Raw genomic sequence first — 15034 nt, forward strand, 5'->3', positions numbered from 1 at the left:
TGTTGCATGAAATCTTGAGCTCTAACCCACTTCCACCTCCACCTCCGAGGTCTACGGGAATCCCTCTAAAACAGGTTTTAAGAAAACTCACCGGATGACAAACTATGATTACCTGAACTTTCAAAATAAATTAAATCAGAGAACCATTGGGTTCTAATACATGTTTTATTAGCATTAACCATGTAGCTTGGAAAATATTTGGAAATGACACAAAAGCATAAAGAAGTAAAAAATCACATATATCATTGCCGTTTGTACATTTCTCCACATAAAACATGTTTAACAAAAGTGGAATCATACTCTACAAGTTTTAAAATTTGCTTCTTTCATTTCTATATTATAAATATTTTCCACCATATAAAATATTTTTCTATGGTAGCGTTTTAGTGACTATAGATTCCATTTTATAAATATGGGTTAGTTTATTGCATCAGTCCTTTATTTGGAGGCTCTGTGATAATTATCCTTGTAGAAAAATTATTCTTGCAGTCAGCCATGATTATATCCTTAGGATAAATTGCCAGAAGTAAAAGAGATACACTGAAGAATATGCACATTTTCAAGATTTGAGGTACACATTGCCAAATTACCTTGCAAAATGTTTATTAGTCTCACCAACGGTATTTAAGACTATTTACTTGCTTTAAGGAATCTTGTATAAAGATCACTAGTAAGTGATTACCTACCATGAGAAGGTATTCTTCATTAATGAAAAGGATTTACAACATGATTTCTTTAAACACTAAACTCTCCTACTACATGTAAAACATTATTCAATTTAAAATAGCATGTTATGTTTCTGTGGAAATTTTCTGTTACACAATTAATAAAGAAAATAAGGTATTTCTCTATTCGATTTTTGTTTTAAATGGAGAATGCCACCTCTCAAAGAATTCTTTCTCTTTCTATCCTCACCCGGGCTGAAAAGAGATACATAGTACAGCACAGTGATCCTGTTCTTAATCCATCTGCTAGTTCATATTCAGTTTCCCATCATGCACTGGATAAACACAGCAGCCTGACATGACGAGAAACCTTCCCTGAAGACTACAGCCCACACTCATCCATCCCTTCACTGAACTCCTATTATACTTATTGTCTGTACCACACAATTAGCACTTTATTATACACTGTCTTGTTCTCTAATTGTCTGTACCACACAATTTAGCACTTTATTACATTCTGTCAGATTCTATAATTGTGTCATGTATTTTTGTCTTGTCTCTCCACCTAGATTATAAGCACCACGGTGGCAGGGACGCTGTTTGGTCCTGCTTTGGCATTCCCCATGGCACTAAACACGGTTCCAGGAACAACAGAGTGGGCCTTTAACAAACACTAGCTGGTTTACTGGTGGGTAGGTGGGTTGGGAGACTGGTTGCTTGATATTCTGATGGGTTTTAAGTAGGCTGAGTTATCTAGAACCTGGAGAAGGAAATACATAGGGCCTGGGTAACAGAACATTTGGTACCATGGTCATCCCAGCCACTATCCTTTAGTCCAACCTGCTTTGTCAGATAACGAGTCATTACTTTTTCTCTACCTAAGTTTTTCTATGTATGTAGAACAGGCGAGCCAAAACATGTGATAAGACAATACCACTTTTTAAATCACATGAAAATCATGCTTTTTTATCTGAAGATTTCACATTATAACATTCTCCAATTAGGCGGGCCCTGCCATGGAGAGGAAAGAGGTCATGCTTTGGAATTAGAGGCTTCTTACCAGCTGTGTGATCTTCAACAAATTATTTACAACCTCTTTCTCTCTCTCTCTCTCTCTCTCTCTCTCTCTCTCTCTCTCTCTCTCTCTCTCTCTCTCTCTCTCTCTCTCAAATGAAACTCTTATTCCTCATTTCTGAAATTATTCCAATGAGTATAAGTATTTGTGATATTGCCACCGAGTGTCCACAAATCTTCTGGAATCTTCTCAGTTTTTTCCAATTTCTGCAGATACCATGCCTTAAAGTAAGTGTTGAGTACTTTTATTATCATAATAAATATAATTATACCTCTGTTTGTCTCACACACTAGGCTGAAGAGTGTCTGCCTGAATGGTGATTCATGGCTTACTTCGCAGAGAACAAAATCAGGTTATACAATTTCTTTGTTTTTCTTGATTGAAGAGTCATTTGCACTAAGTGATCTATCCCATGATATCAGACTTACTTCTAGTAAGTAATAAGAGAAGAAATCCCTGACATCTTGCATTAACACACCCAAGCCTCGTTCTGTCGCTTGTATCTCTGCTATAAACAGGTGAATCAAGCGTTGAATTAACCATGTTTCTCTGAAGTTGGGGTGATACATGTAAAATGTTCTGTCCCTGTGTCTTCTGCTTTTCCCCCTTCAACAGTTTTGCCATACTGTTTTTGTTTTCATGTTTTGGCCTTCATTTTCAACTAGCGGTACACAATAAAATATAACTAGTCAAATAGTTGTTCAATATGTTATCCTTTCAACACAAGATCAATTTAAGCCTCTCTCAGAAGTGCTGCTCTAACCACTCATCTTCTCTACTCCCAAGGACCCAAGGATCCTAGAGAGCTTTGGAGGGCTACTTTGTAAGGTAGAGACACCTTTCAAGCCTACTTCCCTCCCTGTGCATGTGCTGCCTGAGTATCCGTTTGGTAAAGATGAGCAGTTTGCTTTTGGGTGTGTATGCTGAGTGACTTACCAATGTCTGCCATGTAACAGGCAGGGACAGAGTGCTGGAGATACAAAGATGTATACTACACAGCTAGGAACTCACGCTGAAGGAACCCACAGTCTAACGGGGTGGCAGACAACAGATAAGTGTGAATAGAGTACATGTGGCCAGACTGCCAGCCGGAGCCTGTTGGGCCCACCACAAAAGAGCCTTGTCTGACAAATCTAGAGGAGCAGTTGACCTGGTTAGGAGTTGATTAGACTGAAGGGAAGTGACTGCTTGAAGCCGTTTTTGTGGCAACCGTGGAATGGAAACAATGGTAAGAAAGGGCAGCCTTGGGGTAGCAAAATGGGGATGGGGAAGAAAAAATGTCTCCATCTTCGGTTTCCTGCCTTCGCCCCCTAGACTCATGTGAGAGCCTGTGGAGGGAGATCCTGTAGATAGAGAGGGAAGGGGCTCAGTGAAACACTGCACACAAGTCACGCTGCTCTGGGACCTGGGGGAACAAATACGGCAAAGTAGAAGAGAAGGGGCTTCCCTCCGTGAGACACCAGGAGAGAGCAACCTCGAATGGGAGACAGTGACAGTGGCTGAGATGAGACACTGCCCCCCAGTGGCTTTACGGCAGAGGACACGAACCGGGGGCTCAAAGTAGAAGAGGAAAGAATGGTGGGGGGGAGCATTAGAGGTAACACCATGCCTCCCAGAAAATTGGGGGAGCCTTGGAGGGCGGGGAGGAGGCACAAGTCACTGCAATGTGAGTTAGTCCCACTAACATAATAACCAAGACCCTTAGTGCTGCCTCACAGACAAACTTAGGGAAACCGTTTCTACAGTCCCAAGTCGGGTGAACACAAAACAAACACTTATTTTCTGGCCACATGATTAAGCTGAGTAATGCCTATACGAGTTAGTAGTGGAACAGAGGTCGGCTGGGTGGAGAGACAAAAGGTCCAAGATAAGTAACAAAAGGAGATTTAGACCCTAACGTTGGGATGGAGGTGGAGACAGAGTGATGGTGAGAGGGAGTCCAGCCAGGCTTCTCCTTTCCCTAAGAGAACAGGAGTTTAAGCAGAGCTCTGGGATGGAAGACTGTCTAGCAAGACGGAACTAAAGAAAATGGCCCCTAGGCTGCAGACAAACTGGAAGTCAGATGATGAGAGAGAAATGTCCAGAACCAAATTCTAAAAATAATGCTTATCTCTTGAGCTGAACAAAATGAAATTCTATCTAGCAGCACATGGTTAAATAGAATTCGAACAAACATACCAAAAAAACACTTCAAACAGTACTGAAGGGCACACTGAACAATAAGTACCTCCCGCCCTCAATCCCGTTTCCCAGGAGAAACGGTTGCTAGCTGCTGGCATATTGTAGTGAAAATGCAGAAGTGGTTAAAATATTTCAATATTTCCCTACTTGCGTCAAGTCCCTGGCATTCTCCTTCCCCGCACCCCTCCATGAATTTCAATCAATCATTAAAGGGTTAAAGGTTAGATATTACAGGATCTCCAGCATCCTTCCAGCTCTAATGCCAGCAGCCACCTCAGTTTTCCAAGGCTGAACAAGTTATTACACATTTTGAGCATCGCTGTTATTTTTCCAGAATCTATGTATGCATACACAGGTATACCCCTACATGTACCTCTCTTTTTCTTTGAAAACAAATGGAAGAATTCAATAAATACTGTTCTGTACTTTGCAATTTTTTTTAACCCACCTTTAAGTGCACGGCCAAATAGCGATTGTACATTTTTCTTTCGGAGCTAACGTAATTTGGCTACAGCTAAGACACCTAAACTGAGAAATGCAGCACAGGGATGAAGAGTGAGACTATGGAATAACTTATAGGAGCTTTCCAGGAGGCCCAGAAGAACTTGGCCAGCGGGACAGTGGGAATGACACTGAATGCTGGATCTCAGTGCGCTAGCCAAGGAGAGCGACGCGCTGATGGCTCGGGCAGAAGCAAGAAGAAGGGACAGGACCAACAAAATCTCCCAAACTGCCCTTCCAGATGCCATCTGGGCTTCTGCCCCCTGCCACCAGCTGACAGGAGGGGCCCAAGCCTCCCAGAGCCCCGACAATTAGCACTTAATTTCAGCTATTACCCAAAACTGAACCAGCCTTGGGCGGAAGCAAATTGAATTTCAAATTGCACTTACCTCCCCAAATTCTTTCCAGGGAGGTTTCCCTTCATTCAAAAGGGACATAAAATGAAAGTTCTTCATAAAAGAGATAAAATACATTTCTCCTAATTGCCCCGTCTTTGCCTCACATGCCAAAAGGAAGCAGTTATATTCGTGAGGGAGAAAACACTAAACTAAACTTGAACTAGATTTTTAAGTATCCTCTACATATCAAAACAGTCAAGACCACCGAGTGTACTTTCTTTTTCTTAAGAAATTCTATTCTTTTTAATTAGTTTCAGGTGTACAAAACAAGGTAATAGTTAGACATTTATCGTTCATACCCCTCACAAAGTGATAACTTCCCTCCCCCAATCCACTACCCCTCTGACATCACATACAGCCATTACATTTCCACTGTCTCTATTCCTAATGCTGTACTCCGCTTCTTGTGATGATATATATACATATATATATATATATGGTTACAATATATAAAATTATAGTTGACATTCATTATTGTTCAGCTTAAGCTTCAGGTGTACAGTGCAGTGACCAGGCATCTACACCATCCCTGAAGTGGTCTCCCTAATAAGACAAGTGTCCATCAGATACCCTACAAAATCTTTACAACATTATTGATTATATTTCCCAAACTGACTTTCGTATCCCCATGGCAATCTTGTGGTTATCAACTGTGCTTTCTAATCCCCTCACCTTCTTCCTCATCCCCACTCTCCTCCCATCTAGCAACCCTCGGTTTTTCCTCTATGTCTCTGAGACCGTTTCTGATTAGTTCATTCATTTATTCTTTTCTTTAGATTCCACATATAAGTGAAATCATATGGTATTTGTCTTTTTCCGTCCGACTTATTTCACTTAACATAATGTTCTCTAGGTCCATCCATATCGTTGCAAATGATAAGATTTCATTCTTCTCTATGGCTGCGTAATACTCCATTGTATAAATGTACCACAGTTTCTTAATCCAGTCATCTACCAATGGGCATTTCGGTTGTTTCCATGTCTTAGCTATTGTGTATAGTGCTGCAATAAACATAGGGGTGCATAAATTTTTTTCAATTAGAGTTTTGGATTTCTCTGTATAGATATCTAGGACTGGAATTGCTGGGTCATAAGGTAGTTCCATTTTCAGTTTTTTGGGATATCTCCATACTGATTTCCATAGTGGCTGCACCAATCTGCAATCCCACCAACAGTGCACAAGGGTTCCCTTTTCTCCACATCCTCTCCAGCACTTGTTTTTTGATTTATTGATGATAGCCATTTTGACTGGGGTGAGGTGGTATCTCACTGTGGTTTTTATTTGCATTTCTCTAATGATTAGTGAGGTTGAGCATTTTTTCAGACGTCTGTTTGCCATCTGTATGTCCTGTTTAAAAAAATGTCTCTTCATGTCCTCTGCCCACTTTTTAATTGGGTTGTTTGTTTTTTTGGAGTTGAGTTGAGTGAGTTTTTTATAAATTTGGAATATTAACCTCTTATCAGATACATCATTGACAAATATCTTCTCCCATTCAATAGGATATCTTTTTGTTTCATTGATGGTTTCCTTTGCTGTGAAAAAACTTTTTAGTTTGACATAATCCCATATGTTTAATTTTTCTCTTACTTCCCTTGCCCGAGGGGATATATCAGTGAAAATATTACTCCAGGTAATGTCTGTAAACTTTCTTCCTATATTTTCTTCTAGGAGTTTTATGGTTTCAGATCTTACATTTAAGTCTTTAATCCACTTTGAATTTATTCTTGTATATGGTATAAGGAGGTGGTCCAGCTTCATTTTTTTGCATGTGTCTGTCCAGGTTTCCCAGCACCATTTATTGAATAGACTGTCTTTACCCCACTGAAAATTCTTGCTCCCACTGTTATAGATTAAATGGCCAGATAGGCATGGATTTATTTCTATTTCTATTCTGTTCCATTGATCTATGTGTCTGTTTTTATGCCAGTACCATGCTGTTTTGATTACTGTAGACTTGTAGTATAATTTGATGTCAGGTATCGTGATACCTCTCACTTTGTTCTTATTTCTCAAGATTGCCGAGGCTCTCCAGGGTCTTTTATGGTTCCATATAAATTTTAGGATTATATGTTCTATTTCTGTGAAAAATGTCTTTGGTAGTTTGATAGGAATTGCCTTGAATCTGTATATTGCCTTAGGCAGTATGGACATTTTAACGATATTCGAGTGTACTCTTTTTATAGCCATATTTATCTTCAAAACCCAAAGAACCAGTATTCGGTGTGGGAGGGGGACTTAAATTTCCATGTCTAAATTCTGTGTTTCTTTACATCATTTTTTCATTATTTTAATATTAAGGCAGAGATTCTTTTTTTAATGTTAACATGGAAGATGTCAATTGCATAGATTTTGGGGAAAAGGAGGATGGGGAAATGGGATCAGGAAAAGATTATCTAATATTTTTATTTTCACTCATATTTCCAGAAACTTTCAGTTTGGAATGATTTCATTAAAAGAGAAAGCAATTTCTGCTGATAGACTTCCCTCTAGTGGTGAGTTTTTACCTTATTCATAATACAAGCAGCTACTGAGTTTAGGGACACATTTTTTCCTCTTAGAGATCCTTGGGGAACCATTTAAAGTATTGTCACAAGTAGAATAGACTCACTTGTGTGCTTCCCAAAGACCAAATGTTCATGTAGCAATAGCTAATACAGGCTGACCATCCTTCCAAAGGAAGTTTTGCCTCTGTAATTATTTGAATATTGTCAAAGAAGCCCTGCCAAGCAAAATTAATATTAACTCTCTCTTCTGTTTTCCACCTATGTCACCCTCATAATTCCCCCTTTCTAGTAGTCAAACTAGTCCCAAATTTTCAAAGCGTTTTCCAATTATTAGGGGATGACAAATTCATGTGTGTACCCCCCTGGCACATCAGTCCAGAGATACAATTCAGAAAGAGCGTCTCAACGTTAGGGATGAGACAATAATCTCCAGATTCACTCCCCACGAAGAACGCCTCCCTTCTTATTCTCAAAGAGACATTGCAGTCCTCTTCCCCCAGCTCCTGTGTCCTCCGTGCTCCCTAGTTCCCCACTAGGTATGCTGACAGCATCCCTCTTGGCCACCAGGGTCCCTACTGTTGCATCAACACCAGTCAACAAGGAGGCACCCTCCTCTCCACCCGTCAGTGCTAAAGTCTATGTTCAGGCCACAGAGCTAGCATACTGCTCTCAGTTATCAACATTCATTCTGCATTCTATACTAGTTCCACTATTTATGGAGGGCCTGCCATGAAGTAAGTACTATGTGTCCCAGGGAACAGAACAGACAGATTACGGTCCTCATGAAACTAATGGGGAGAACTAAACACACTAATAAGCTGTGCTAAGAGGGGAAAGCATGGGGTGCTATGAGGAGGAAGTGTCACCTAGATTAGGAGGGTATGCGAGAGGTAACCTCTTAGGAAGTTTACATTTGAGTCAGGATCTGAAATATGAGTAGATGTCAGCCAGAAGAAGAGCCTCCTGGGCACCTGTAAAACCCTGATGTTGGTCAGGACTTGGGGCTTCTGAGGAACGGAACAGAGGCCAGAATGCTATAAACTAACTTCACTGAAAAAGAAGACACTACATAATTCCAGGAGGTTCAAAACCTATAGTCACCATACTAGCATTATTCATAATAGCCAAAAAGTGGAAACAACTCAAACTCCCATCAACTGATGAATGCATAAATAAATGTGGTATATCCGTTCTATGGAATATTATTCTGCCATAAAAAGGAACGAAGGGCTGACATATCCTGCAATATGGATAAAGCTTGAAAACATTACACTAAGGGGAAGATGCCAGACATAAAAAAAACACACATTTATGATTCCATTTCAATGAAATGTCCAGAATTGGCAAATCGATCGAAACAGAAAGATTAGTTGTTGCTTAGAGCTAGGCTCAGGGAGGAGGAAGAGAAATGAGAATGACTGAGAATGGGTACAGGTTGTTTGGGGGAGAAGGATGATGAAAATATTCCAAAATTATGGCAGTGGTTGCACAAGTCTGAATAAAGAGACTGGACCTATTGTACACTTAAAATAGGTGAATAGTAAGTGAACTAAATCTCAACAAAGCTGTTATTTTTTTTTTTAAAGTCTGGAGTCAAAACTCCCAGGTCAAGAATGTCAAATATGAAAGTGCATCTGCTGTTCAATGCCCTCTTTCCTTCGAGCTCCTTCTCCTGAGAAACCAGGATGTGTTCACCAAAGGGCTGAGCAGGGAGACAGCTGAGCTTGACTGTACCACTCTGTTCTCAAAACTCCCTTCCTGTGACCCCAAAGGGCTCTCTGAAACCAAGTTTATGCATAGGAACTTTTCCCCCTCCACAGATGTCCTCTAGTAGTTGTCACTCAGCCTCAGAAGTTGAACCCTATAAAGGAAGGGTCTTTGTCCTGGGGACCAGCCATCCGTCCAGCTTCTAGTCGTGGCCAGATAGCTGGACTTCAATGAAAAAAATAAACCCCAGCTTTTCTACCAGCCTCACTGACACAGCCACACAGCCAGAATTTCTAGGAGTAATTCTCATACCTGTGACCTGGTTATGTGTTCTTTACACTGAATGGAAAGAACTGAAGGTCATCTCACCTATGGTTTACAACAGAGGGCCACACTTCAAGATCCAACAGACATTCTATGTCCTCCACGAATGAGCCCCAATGTAGCACTGTCCGGCTGTATAAAATCAATTTCCTCTTTTCTGGAGGGCAACCTTACAAGAAGGTGAGGGAACCTTTTTGGGGAGCCATCCTTCACCCATAGTCAGTTTAGGTGCCTGTGACAGGGTTCCACGTCCTACTCCAAGGATGGTACCTGTGGCTAGTCTGATCAATTGCAATGCACTATGTCCTCCAAGCTCTTTCCTCTACACCACTGGGTTTCGAAAATGAATTGTACTGAACAAAACATATATATGGGTTCCATATCATGTAAAAAAAAAAAAAAATATATATATATATATATATATATATATATATATATATATATTTTAAGAGGAAGAAGAGGAAGGAGTAAATTTCTCCAATCCCACCCCTTGTCCTGCAGGGGGATAGGCACCGTGCTCTGTACTGTGGGGAAAACAAAGAAATAGGACATGGTGCCTGCCTTAAGCACCTCGCAGTAGAGTTAGAGGTCAAGAGATCAAAGCACGAAAAGTTAGTGGTGATGATTTTAAAATACTGGACAACAGTAGAAGAAATGTCACCTTGCCACTCATCAGCAAAGTGTCAGAGGACCACAGGCCGGCAGCAAGCCATTTGCTTCTCTCCCTTCTACTAAGCCCTACTCTTACCACAGACTTAGCTCAGGTGTCACTTCCCCCAGGAAGACTTTTCTGAAACACTCTCCTGCCTCATACACACGCGCTCACACACACACACACACATACACACACACACACCCTCACCCCTCAGCCCAGATTGGCGTCTCCCCTCAGTGTTTCTTAATATCTTTGCACAGGTCTGTCACTGCACTTAGCATATTTTTAAAGATAAATGCCTTTCCCACAATTCACAGTAGAGGTTGTGTTTCTTAAGAGCATGCAATGGATTCTGTGTTGTGCCCTCCCATTCAAATGAGCTCCATTCAAACTTCCTCATCAATGGTGCAGTGTGGGGGACCACTGCCCCAGGAAGATGGGGCATCCTCTCTCCTTCCATCTCTCATTCTACAGGTGTCAGGCCTGCAGGACAATCTGAAGACCCTCCAAGACTTCTCCATCTCCCTCCCCCAATAACTTTTCCTGCACATCAGATCCGATTTTAGCATCTGCTTCGTAGCAAACCCTAACACGTTATTATAAGGAATTGCTTTGTACCGCCATATTTATATAAACAGGAGTCTAAACATTTAGAATATTGGTTTATTGGTTGACAGTGTTAAGCCTAATGACCTATACTTTTTGGGTACTGAAATACTTAATTTGGCATATACCTTAAAGTGTGACTTTGAAAACAATTACTAGCGTTGTCCCATTAGGATATGAATATTCTTGTTAACATTACAAAACAGACAGATGTAACTAGGACTCATCCTCTTTTTCCTCCATTTCTTCCTTGTTTGCAGGATAACATAGAGTAGAGATTAAAAGTATCACCTCCCAAACTATTATACTTGAAACCAAATCACAACTCAACCACCCCTGGCTCTAAGGCTTTTGGCAAATCCCTTAAGCTCTTTAAACCTCTGTTTCTGGGATGATGCTTCCTCATCTGTAAAATATGAATTAAAAAAAAAATGGTACCTACCACATAGGGTTGTTTTATGAATTAATTAACGAATTGATTTCCAGTGCTGTGTGCAGTGAAAGAATGATTATAATGGATTTAAAAGCACTTTGCAAACCAGAAAGGCCTTTGTGGAACTTTCCTCTAAATGAAACAGTAAGCTTCAGCCATTGCCTTTTTCTTTCTTTCTTTTTTTTTTTTTTTTTTTGGAAAACTGAAGTCAACGCACATCAGCAAGAAAAAACTGAGGACATGTTTATGGCTGTGCTTTTCTGATTGATTAACATAGTACATGGTATTAGAAAATAAATGTGACACTCCTGCCAGTGGAGATATTTGGTTAAAAATGCTTTTCCCTTTCAAAACTTTCAGTTGTTCTCAAGAATACACCAGAAAAGCTTCTGCATGAGTACCTAATCCGCTTTTACTATCGGCTCATCTCTCCTTTTAACGAATGTGCTGGGTTGGGACAGTGGCAACAGCCTGAGAAGCACGTAGTCCCTGGTGGGCAGCACCTTTTCAAACAGCAGCCGGAAGATCAAAGCCCAGAACCACGAAATACCTGTTGTTGCAGGGCCCCGGCAGAAGGAAAATCAAGAAGCAAAGGCGCCTAGGCTTGCGCAAGCGGGAGGCCAGCCAGAGCTGAAAGGAAGGGAGAAGTGCACAGGCGGCAGCCGGGAGCTTGGGAACACGCGCTCGGGACCCCGAGGTGCCAGCGCGGCTACTTGCAGCTCTCCGGGAGCGGCGCGGCGCGCGGGTGGGACCCCTCAGCCCACATCCATCAGGTAACCCCAACAGGGGCGCAAACTGCACGCGTGCATAACGTTTTGGGGTGCGGGACACTAGACCCTGCGTGACTTTGCGTGTCCGTGCCGACCCGCGCGCACCGCAGGAATAGGCGCCGAACTACAGTCCCCAGGGTCCCCGGGCGCGGCGGGCGCGTGGTGCGGGGCCCGGCGGCCTCTGCGGCGATAAAGAGCCTGACCCAGCTGAGCCGAGACTCTGCGCGGAGCGGCGGCTGCCACGGCGACGGAGGCGGGCCCGGCCTCTCGGTGAGTGCAGCCCGCCCGGGCGTGGATGGATGGGAGGAGACCGACCGGTCACTAGGGGATTCCGGCGGAGGGGCGCGAGGGACGCGACTTGGGGGTGGGTGAGATGGTGACTGCCCCAGAGGAAGAGAGAAAGGCAGACAAACAGAAATACGGCCAAAGGAAGTGAGGAGGCGACACCCTCCGGACCTGGTGCAAGAGTCGGACCCACTGGGGCAGAGGCACCCACTCCCCTGGATTCCTTCCAGGCCGCACAGCGGGCGTGTAAGGAGCCTCTCCTCAAAATGACGAGGATCAGCGCTTGAGCAGAACAGTTTAGCGATTCAATTTGGTAGTCTCTTCATTTTACAGGAAGTTGGTTGCATATCTGTGGGTTTTGTTTTTTTTGTTGGTTTCACTATTTCCATTTCTTCTTCTCCATGTATGATATTTCTGTCAAGTCATTCTCCTTCCCCTGCACCCTCTTCCTCCCCCAAGAGATTTCTTTTTTTTTTTTCTTTTTTGAAACTTTTCCCTTTGCCCTGTTCAGAGAATTTGACTTAGTCAACCTGAATTCTTTGCACTAAGTGTTCTTGTCTGTGGATAGAAGCATACGATTTCAAGGGTAATAGCCCCTCCCTCGTGTTTTCAGTAATAACATGCTAAATTCACATTATGTCTTAGGCTAGAGAACATTCTAACCATTTGCTTGTGATGCAAGCTATAAAGAATGACAAAACATACCGTTACCATGTTTATTTAAAACTCAAATTTACAAAATAGCAATGATCCTCCATCTACAGGCTTTTGTGATCTTTTACCTCATGCTGTAAGAGTTTCACAGTTCACAAAGTCAGCAAACTTTGCTCATTTATTTAATGTATTGCTCTGTGCACAGATAACATTTGTAAACTGTTCCTGGCCCCAGATGGCTTACGGTCTAGAAGAGGTGGCAAAACTACCCTGCTGACAACTCTGATGTAAAGTTTTTTCATAAAAAGCAAGTGTTTGGGGAAATTCTAAGGGATACGAAATTATTTTCATCCTGATGGATCAGGTCCTGTTCATCCCCAGCTTTTAAAGTGAGTTTTAGAAGTTGGCTAGACTGAAGGGATTCAAGTGGGATATGATGGCATTCCAGGTGGGAGAATCCCAGGAGAAAGGATTCTGGCATCAGGCCAGAGAGGACAGAGTTCCTGTTCATCCCCAGCTTTTAAAGTGAGTTTTAGAAGTTGGCTAGACTGAAGGGATTCAAGTGGGATATGATGGCATTCCAGGTGGGAGAATCCCAGGAGAAAGGATTCTGGCATCAGGCCAGAGAGGACAGAGTAAGAAGCAGCAACAGGGGACAGCTGAGTTAATGCACTTTTTTCGTACCCCTTAGAATTTCCCCAAACAGTTGCTTTTTATGAAAAAACTTTACATCAGAGTTGTCAGCAGGGTAGTTTTGCCACCTCTTCTAGACCGTAAGCCATCTGGGGCCAGGAACAGTTTACAAATGAAGAGATCTGTTCAGAGACCCAGACCAGGGAGTTGGGTATTTATTTTACGGAAGCCAGGAGGGAAATGAACTGGCATTTTCTGAGCAGGGCAAAGTCAGGGTCAAAAATGCCGGCCGGCAGGCCAGACAGGACAGGGTAGGTAACAGCAACAGGGGACAGCTGGGCTAATGCACTTTCAGGCATGAAGAGACCTGTACGGAGACCCAGACCAGGGAGTTGGGTATAAAGGTTCATGCTCCTGGAAGATTAATCAGGCCGCCTGTGTGGATTGAAGGAGGAGAAGAGAGTAGAGATTAGGACAGTGATTCCCAGTTCCCATACCACACCCCCACAAGCCCCAGGCTTTGAATGTTTCAGCTAATCAAACTGTACTTACATCACTTAACTTGATTTCTTTCAAAGACAGCTCTATAACTGCCAGTCTGAGCTTCTGACCATGGTAGGAATGTCAGTACGACCGCCCTAAAGCTGAAAGCAGAAGAATATGGAAGCCTAATGTGAACAGCCAAGTACTGTTCAATTTAGGAGACTTTTAGTGCTGAGCCCAGCTCTTTGGACTCTTATCGTTTGAACCTTCTTGAACCCCCATGAGCCCCTTGGACTTGGGTATAGATAAGTGGCAATAAAGGGTAGGTTATGAGAGGAGCAGTAAGAGACGAGGGAAGAATTGCAGGAAAGATAACAGAATTGAAATGACTTAGTCCCTGAATAGGCAAGAGTAGTTAGTGTCGGGGAGCTGAGATGGCAGGAAAGAGATAATGGGATAATGATATTAGTACTTGCTAATGTCCTCTAGACATCAGACTGGACTTCAGGAAGGGGGCTGAACTTGTACTTGCTATGTGTCCGGCACTGTCGTTAATCACTTCACAAGAATTAATTCTTTTAATTCTCTCAACAACCCTATGAAATACGATTACTATTAGCCCCTTCTACAGAAGGGGAAATTGAAGCCCAAAGAGGTTAAATAACAGGTGAAATAACAGTCACAATGGGTTTTTAAATCTTCCAGTGTCCTCAAAACTGTAATATACCCCCTCTCGTTGATTACCTGTAGACAACATTGTATTTGCTCTAAGCCAATATTTTCTATAACAAGTAAGTGGCAGCGCTGGGGTTGAATAAGGGAGTCTACCTGTGGACTCCAGGGTATTAACCAGGATGCTCTTTTGCCTCTCATTGCCTGTTTTGGACAATTTCTTGGCTTTTTTACACTGGTATGGAGAGATACAGTCTCTGACAGATGGTGAGGGATCCTTTGGCCCCAAATAAGTGAGGTCACGTTGATTCTCCAGTGATCTATCTGGGGAAATCATCATCCAGCTGCAATCTGAACACTTCATTCAATCAACCAAAACTTCATCAAGTTTTCATTGGACATCAGTGCAGGGAAAGCAAAAGTAAATGAAATATATTCCCTGTCCTGGGGAACGTTAGTCCAGTGGGGGAGAGGTAGATAAATAATT

At 42.3% G+C, this 15034-nt stretch overlaps 1 protein-coding gene across 3 annotated transcripts in view; it reads left to right on the plus strand.

Moving 5' to 3' along the window:
* The first annotated feature begins 11692 nt into the window (after positions 1–11692).
* The window catches only part of NPL (N-acetylneuraminate pyruvate lyase), a 28952-nt gene continuing 25610 nt past the window's right edge, over positions 11693–15034 (plus strand). For 2 of the 3 annotated variants that reach the window (XM_033093645.1, XM_033093647.1), the window contains exon 1: positions 11693–11823. The gene's annotated coding sequence lies outside the window, so the exon portion shown is untranslated. Of the gene's footprint in view, positions 11824–11930; positions 12091–15034 lie in introns of all 3 variants that reach the window. The other variant, XM_033093646.1, reaches the window with a different exon arrangement.

The sequence above is a fragment of the Rhinolophus ferrumequinum genome, chromosome 22, assembly GCF_004115265.2.
Source record: "Rhinolophus ferrumequinum isolate MPI-CBG mRhiFer1 chromosome 22, mRhiFer1_v1.p, whole genome shotgun sequence".
Taxonomy (NCBI): domain Eukaryota; kingdom Metazoa; phylum Chordata; class Mammalia; order Chiroptera; family Rhinolophidae; genus Rhinolophus; species Rhinolophus ferrumequinum.